Here is a 7,816-nt window from a genome sequence, read left to right on the forward strand (position 1 = left end):
TATTAAATTAAATTGTTTTCAAAAATCTGATTTGAAATTGATTGAAATTTTGTCAGTTGCAGATTTTGTTCCACAAAATCCACAAATCCACTCCAATTGAAATATTGTATTCAAAGAAGGGGGCACGGTGGCTTAGTGGTTAGCACGTTCGCCTCACACCTCCAGGGTTGGGGGTTCGATTCCCGCCTCCGCCTTGTGTGTGTGGCACGAGGCACGGGGGTTTCCTCCGGGTACTCCGGTTTCCTCCCCCGGTCCAAAGACATGCATGGTAGGTTGATTGGCATCTCTGGAAAATTGTCCGTAGTGTGTGATTGCGTGAGTGAATGAGAGTGTGTGTGTGCCCTGCGATGGGTTGGCACTCTGTCCAGGGTGTATCCTGCCTTGATGCCCGATGACGCCTGAGATAGGCACAGGCTCCCTGTGACCCGAGGTAGTTCGGATAAGCGGTAGAAAATGAGTGAGTGAGTGAGAGAGTATTCAAAGAAACAAATTATTTTTGTACTCAAAAAATACTACTATATGTACGATTTAAACTTTGTACTGTTTGATTTTGCTGTGTTGTTTTATTTTTAATACTTTGAATTATTTTGAGAAGTATTCACAATTTTAAAATAAAATGTAATGTTTCATAAATAAGCAAAGTTTGCATACACTCTATTCTACACGGAGAGGATTTAATAGATATGTAGTTGCAAAAAACATTCAAGAAGGAACGCAAATAACATGTCCACTGGGTTTTATTAAACTTAATGGAGTTGTTTGGGTTTTTTTTTTTCAATTATTTTTCATATCATTTAATTAGTTATAAGCATTTGAATCTGTTTTGATTAGAACATTCTCAGTCTCACTAAAGAGTTTCACATTGACATGAAGCTAAATTGCCCTTTTCTGTCTTTGAATCACATTTAACGATAGTCTTAGCAAGTTATTAAAATTCAAAGAAGTCAAATAAATGTGTTCTGGTAATCTTCCACAATAAATGTTTCAAGAAAATGTAATGAGGCACATTAACAGCTTCTCGCAGTGCCCTGTGGAGGAAGCTGCTGAATGTTGGGATATCATCACAAGCCAAGATAAATGACACAGAGCTTAGGGCACAGACTAGGCCCCTTTAGCTGTGCTTTAGGTTTTTTTTTAAAAAAAAAAGTTTATGCTGGGAAAACTCAGTGATGTCACGCTGAGTTTTTCTCAGATGAACAGAATAAAATAAAATTTCTTCATGCTGGAGTGCATCACACCCAATTTTAATTATTTTCCTATACCATATATATGTATTGAGAAAATATCTCAAAATTGTTATATTGTTTTTCTTTCCTTTTTAATGTTGCTTTCCATAACTGAAAACTTTCCATAACCGAACCGGCGTTGTTTGAACCTGCAATGTTAATTGTTCACTTCCTGACTGCCTGCTAGTTTAAGTACAAGACAATAAGGTTGCCAAGTCAAACGGTTTTTGAGAAAATCAAAACATCGTAGTATTCTTTTCTGGCAAAGAAAACTACATTTGAAGCATCTTTACTAACAAACTTAATATATTGTGAAAAATTATTCAAATGTATATTTACAGCAGATAACAAGTGCTTTGATCGTTCATTGATTTATTTTCAGTAATAATCTGGTCAACGTTACCTGAATCCGGGTCTCATGAGGCACCGTGTTGGATGCCAGTGCATTGCAGAGCACCATGCACACACTTTTGCTTACTTCTTTACAACATGAGGCAATTTAGAGTAGCCGGTCCACCTACTGGCATGTTATGTGAGAAAAGCCACATAAATACTATTCACACAACTGTTTGATCCTATTGCAAGTGAACAGTACTAAGTAGGTGTAAACAGAATCCAGTGCATCTCAGAGACACCTTGTGATCCAGTCACACAAACCACCTTTGGAGGTGATGTGGGATATGTATGTTTTTGTTGGTCTTTTAGCAGCTCCCTGTTCGGGGTCACCACAATGGATCATGTGATCTGCATATTAGATTAGGCACAGGTTTTACGCACGATGCCCTTCCTGACACAACCCTTTCATTTTATCCAGGCTTGGGGCCGGCACTCTTCAGTAGCTGGGTTAACTGAACTGAACCATGGCCATGACGAGAATGCGGGATCTTGCCGCTGGACCACCAGGAGGCTGTTGTGGGCTTTATCTGACGCGTAATATTTGTAAAGTGAACACAGAAGCATCTCAATGTATTTACCAAATTGACTAAAGAAGCACCTACAGTAATTGACCTAACCAGAAAATATATAATTATTGGGAGATGGTTTGGTCTGTTGGGTGTCTCCAGGGTGTCTCTTTTTGTCTTAACTTCTGTTCATTTCTAAGTTTCATTAGTTGCATTTGATTGAAACAGAAAGTACGGTTATATTAGATAGGATTCAGAGGATTCAGGGGACAATTTTGACTAAAAACAAATGCAGTGAAAATCTGATGTAAATTATGTGCATGATAACTTTCTCCAGTAAAAATGATGCATGAAATCCAGTCACAAGTGGTCACCGGAGAGGCTCTCAAAGTGCCAGGTGTAAATAGCTACATGATCAGATCACACAAGATGGATGTTAATACCAGGTGTGAACGAGGCCATGGAAACAAAGAGAACGCATGAAACTCCATGCAATAGTTACTCAAGCTTCTTCAGTTTTATTGGAATGAAAGTATTTTTCTGTAAAGCAGTATTAATTAACATTAGCATTATGGTCAGCAATCGTTCATCCTAATTAACACTGTCCCTTTAACCTTTATGTGATGTCATGGACAGTCAGTAATATGAAGAACAAAACTGATTTCGGCTGATTTGGACTTAAATTGGACCAAAAGTGACTAAAAGCATTTTTCAGTGTTGAGTTCTGTCAGTTATGTCTAGGAAGAAATAATGCTGCTGTCCAAAATTGTTAAAGCTGATCCACAAATGGTTATGTGAAGAAATTTAATGCATGGCTTCACTGGGAAAAAATGAAATAGTTGGTATTTTTCCACACCAGTAGGAACGATCATTTAAAGCTGCTGAAATAAAATCCAATATCCCCTCACACAAAAGGAATCTATACAAGATCCTGACCTGTTTCTAATGTGTGAATGGGAAAAGACGAGTCTGCCCCGATCACCCACACAGGGATTAATGCACAAAAAGTGTCTGTTTCTGAATTTATCCTTCACGAGTGTTTTTTTCGAGGAGTGGTGAAACTCAGAAAGCGTGAGATGGAGAGACAAACACCAGTCAGTGTCACTCCTCAACGATTTTTTTCTGTCACACCCTTGGGATAGTGTTGATAGGAAAAAAAAAAACTAAATACATAAAATGACTCTTAACCTAGTCAGGACAAGTCAAATGTGATACTGACACCATTACAAATGTGTGGGTGTGTGTAGAAGGAGATATAACAACCTACCAGCCGAGTTCCTTCAAAAACTGTGTGCAAGTGTACCTAGAATTGCTGCTGTTTTGAAGGCAAAAGGTGGTCACACCAAATATTGATTTGATTTAGATTTCTCTTTTGTTCATTCACTGCATTTTGTTCATTTATGAAAATAAATGTTTAACACTTCCATTTTTGAAAGCATTCTTTGTTTACAGCATTTTTTCACACCTGCCTAAAACGTTTGCACAGTACCGTATATATATTATATTGTAATATATTATATATATATATATATATATATATATATATATATATATATATATATATATATTTAAAGTAAAATTATATATAATAATAGTATATATATATACTTTAGGAAGACACTTTAGGAACATCATTACACCTGCTTAATTGTCGTCATCATCATCAGCCAATCACGTGGCAGCAGCTAAATACATATCAGGAAGAAAAACCCATGCATGGTTGGTGGCATGCCAGAAAGGCTGTAAGTCTGTGCACATGATAGCCTCAAATTCTTGTTTTTGGCTGACAGGAGTTGAACCCAATGTGGTCTTTTGCTCTTGTCTCTCATTCATCTAAATGCTTGGTGTTTTGTATATTTTGAGATGCTTTTCTGTTTACCATAGTCATAAAGCGTGGTTATTCACATTACCATAGCCTTCCTGTCAGCTCAAACCAGCCTGAATTTTCTTCCCTGATCTGATCTCATCAACAACTCATCTCCACCTGAAGAATTATGGACATTTTTTACACAGTACCACTCTGTGTAAACTCTAGAGACTATGTCAGTGGCACTTTGTCTGGCACTTACAATGGTAGTAGTCCATCAGATCATAAATTTAACCCATTCTGTTAACTGATGTTCTTGTCCTGAATTTGCATGATTTTATACACATGATTGGCTAATTGGGAAAACCAGTAAGCAGGGGTTCACATGTTGCTATTAAAGTTACCATTATATGATCAAGCAAATTTCAATATACTTGTTATATGGTGCACAATGGCTTAGCGGTCAGCATGTACCTCACACATCCTGTCCCATGGACAAATATATATATATCAATAAAATTGTAAGAAGCAATACGATTTGTTTGTTTGGTGCCTTGTCAGCTATAAACTGTTGTAGAAAGGACATTATTTACATTGACATTATTTCCGGTCCAATGTCACCCAAATGAGGATGAAGTTCCCTTCTGAGTCTGGTTCCTCTCAAGGTTTCTTCCTCATATCATCTCAGGGAGTTTTTCTTTGCACCGTCACCTCAGGCTTGATAATTAGGGGAAATTGTTTGAGATAAATATCAACTTAATTTTAAACTTTAAGCTGCTTTGAGACAGCTTGTTTAAATGTGAATTATATACAGATAAATTGAACCGAACTGATTTGAATTCAGGGGGGCACACATCTCCATGGTCGGGGTTCAATTCCCGCCTCCACCTTGTGTTTGTGGAGTTTGCATGTTCTCCCCGTGCCTCGGGAGTTTCCTCCGGGTACTCCGGTTTCCTCCCCCGGTCCAAAGACATGCATGGTAGATTGATTGGCATCTCTGGAAAATTGTCCCTAGTGTGTGATTGCGGGAGTGAATGAGAGTGTGTGTGCCCTGCGATGGGTTGGCACTCCGTCCAGGGTGTATCCTGCCTTGATGCCAGATGACGCCTGAGATACGCACAGGCTCCCCGTGACCCGAGGTAGTTTGGATAAGCGGTAGAAAATGAGTGAGTGAGTGAGTGAGTGATCTGAATTCATCTTCAGTAATTGCTGACAGGACTGTCTTACTATATGACTATAATAATTAATTTAGTAAATATTGTGTAAAATGTATACAAGTGAAAAATTTTTTGTAGGAATAAGAGCAATGAGATCATGAGGATAAATTATAGAGCAGTCAATTAAATCCTCTAACATGAATAAAACATTAAAAAAAATTACCACTAACACTTTTGATTCACAAAGGGATGACACATCAAATTAAAAAATGTTCATTTAATGTGATCACTTATATATGCCATAGCAGCTATACATAGTCCCATTACTGAAAAATTTTAATTTAATTCAGCTTCATGTCTAACACTGGAGACTCCTTCCAGAAATAATAAATCAATGTCTCCTGACATAAAAATCAAAATATTTTTTTATTTAATTAAGTTTACGTGGTGCAGCACCCCAGGTATTAGTTGTTGCCATAGAAACAATAATGCAGTAGAAAGAGATGTGTGATTTGATTCAACAATGCATGGGTGTGTAATATTATAAATGAACTTTTATCATGATTTTGTATAATTGTAGAACTTTGGTCCAATACTAGCGATTGCTATGAGGTTATGTCTTGTGTCAGGAAAACAAAAGGCTGCCCTAGTGCTTCAGGATTGAGAGTGCCAGATGTTGTTGTTCCAGCTTACAAGCTAAGGGTAAAATACTTGAGAGGGTTTCCCTCAGCAGGAGTAGGCGTTCTAGCTCTACCGGTCTATAAATAGACCTTGTCTAGGGTGTGTGCATGCTCAGCAAATATCTCTTTTGAGCAGGCTGTCATCAAGCAAATCCTTTGTTTTTGTCAGGACAGGAGGAGAGGAATGTGATAGTAAGTGAAACACAACAGAACAAGTCTAAATGTGTCTGTGGAGATACTGTAGTAATTTATTGTGCTGTGTACAAAAAACGACAGCGGCATGCTGGTGTGGGCGGTGATGGGGATTCCACCGTTTCTTTTCACACTCCCTCTCACAATTTTTTACATGTCATGACAATATGTAATGTTGATAAAGGGATGGGGGAAGAATTTGACACACAGGAAGTGATGTAAGAACTCTAGGTTCACTCAAACACCTAGGAATAGCCATTTTAAAAATGACTTATGTATGCTGTGGTAGCCTTCCATAAGCTTCTTATAATACTTTGCTGGAATTCTTGCCAGTGCCTCCTGATAGAGCTGCTGTAACTCAGTCAGGTTCGTTGGCCTACTGGCTGGCATCATTTTCTACAGGATTCTGGTCAGGGCTTTATGATGGCCATTCAGACACTTCCACGTTGCTGTTTTTAAACCAATTTGGGTTCGACTTTAGATGAATGCTTAGGATCATCACCACTGTTAGGAAACCCTTCCTCATGATTCCATCGATTTATTGAAATGCACCAGCTTGTTTTCAGTCAAAACTCTGACACCACTCCCAACTTTCAGAGCTGAGATCTTAATCAAAAGATTATATACTCACCCTTTTTCCTCCAAGGCCTCCGTCCTGGTTATCACCTGCAAACATCAGGCTTTTCTTGTGTCTTTTCTTATACTATGGGCTTCTTTCTTGCAACACCCTATCATGTACACTCTCTCTCTGGTGGATGCACATATGTAGTACCTGATGTAACTACTTGTAACTATTTCAACAGGTCCTTTGTTGTTATCTTAAGTTCAGTTGAATTATTTGCACCAAAGTTTGTTCATGCATCGTAATGCAGTATCTGCGTGGTCCTAACATTTGTAATGCTCATGGTAGCTTTATTTGTTGGCAGTCATACGTAAGGAGGAAGCAGACTTGTGAAGGTCATTACATACAAGAGCAAAAAGGCACAGTCTTATATCCCTTAATGCAAAGTATTTCTTTTGAAACATTATAATATTATATTGCTTTTATTACAGAGAATACATTTTTTTAACTGAAAATTTGAGCTTGAAACATTACACCAGACGGTATAGATGCTTCTATATCAGTTATAAAAACTATACAATGCACAAAAATGTATTCATTGATCTGTCCAGCTAAAAACATCACATTCTATTCTATAATGTGTTACAGTTTATTCATGTGGAGTCACACATCAGTGTGATACGGCACTCAGTACTTTTCCACGTTGTAAGAGGATTGGAACAATTACGGGGCCTAGCTGTAAATTTGGAGATGGCGTTACAGTACAGATGCTATGGATCTGATTAAAATTTAGCTCAATGCCAAGCGCCCAAAGAAACCTTTCCATTATTGGAGTGTATTAAGGAAAGTAATAAATAAACTATTTGCAGACATGCTAAAGTGAATTGCGCACAGATTTCATAGAATTACAATTTATTCCTTATTTGACGTTTTACGTTACATAATCAAGCGTCAATAAACTGACTGCTTCTGAGACTCCCTCTCCTGGTGAACACTCACACATCCACACTAATCCCAGGTATTGAATACTCAGTATGTGATTCAGTATGTATTTCCTTATTATTCTATTTTTGTATATTATCATATTTTATTTTAAACACCTTTTTAAATCTTGACTTCTAACAAGGACAGACATAAAAAAAATGTCACTACATATCGCTCTGTGTATGATAGTGTATGTGACATAAAATTAGTATTTGAATCTATATTCATACATGAAATAAAATGATATATATATAAAAATAAAAAACTCCCCGAACAGAAGAACTGAAATCACACTCAACTCCAACA

This window comes from Tachysurus vachellii, chromosome 19 (assembly GCF_030014155.1).
Source record: "Tachysurus vachellii isolate PV-2020 chromosome 19, HZAU_Pvac_v1, whole genome shotgun sequence".
NCBI classification, from domain to species: Eukaryota; Metazoa; Chordata; class Actinopteri; order Siluriformes; family Bagridae; genus Tachysurus; species Tachysurus vachellii.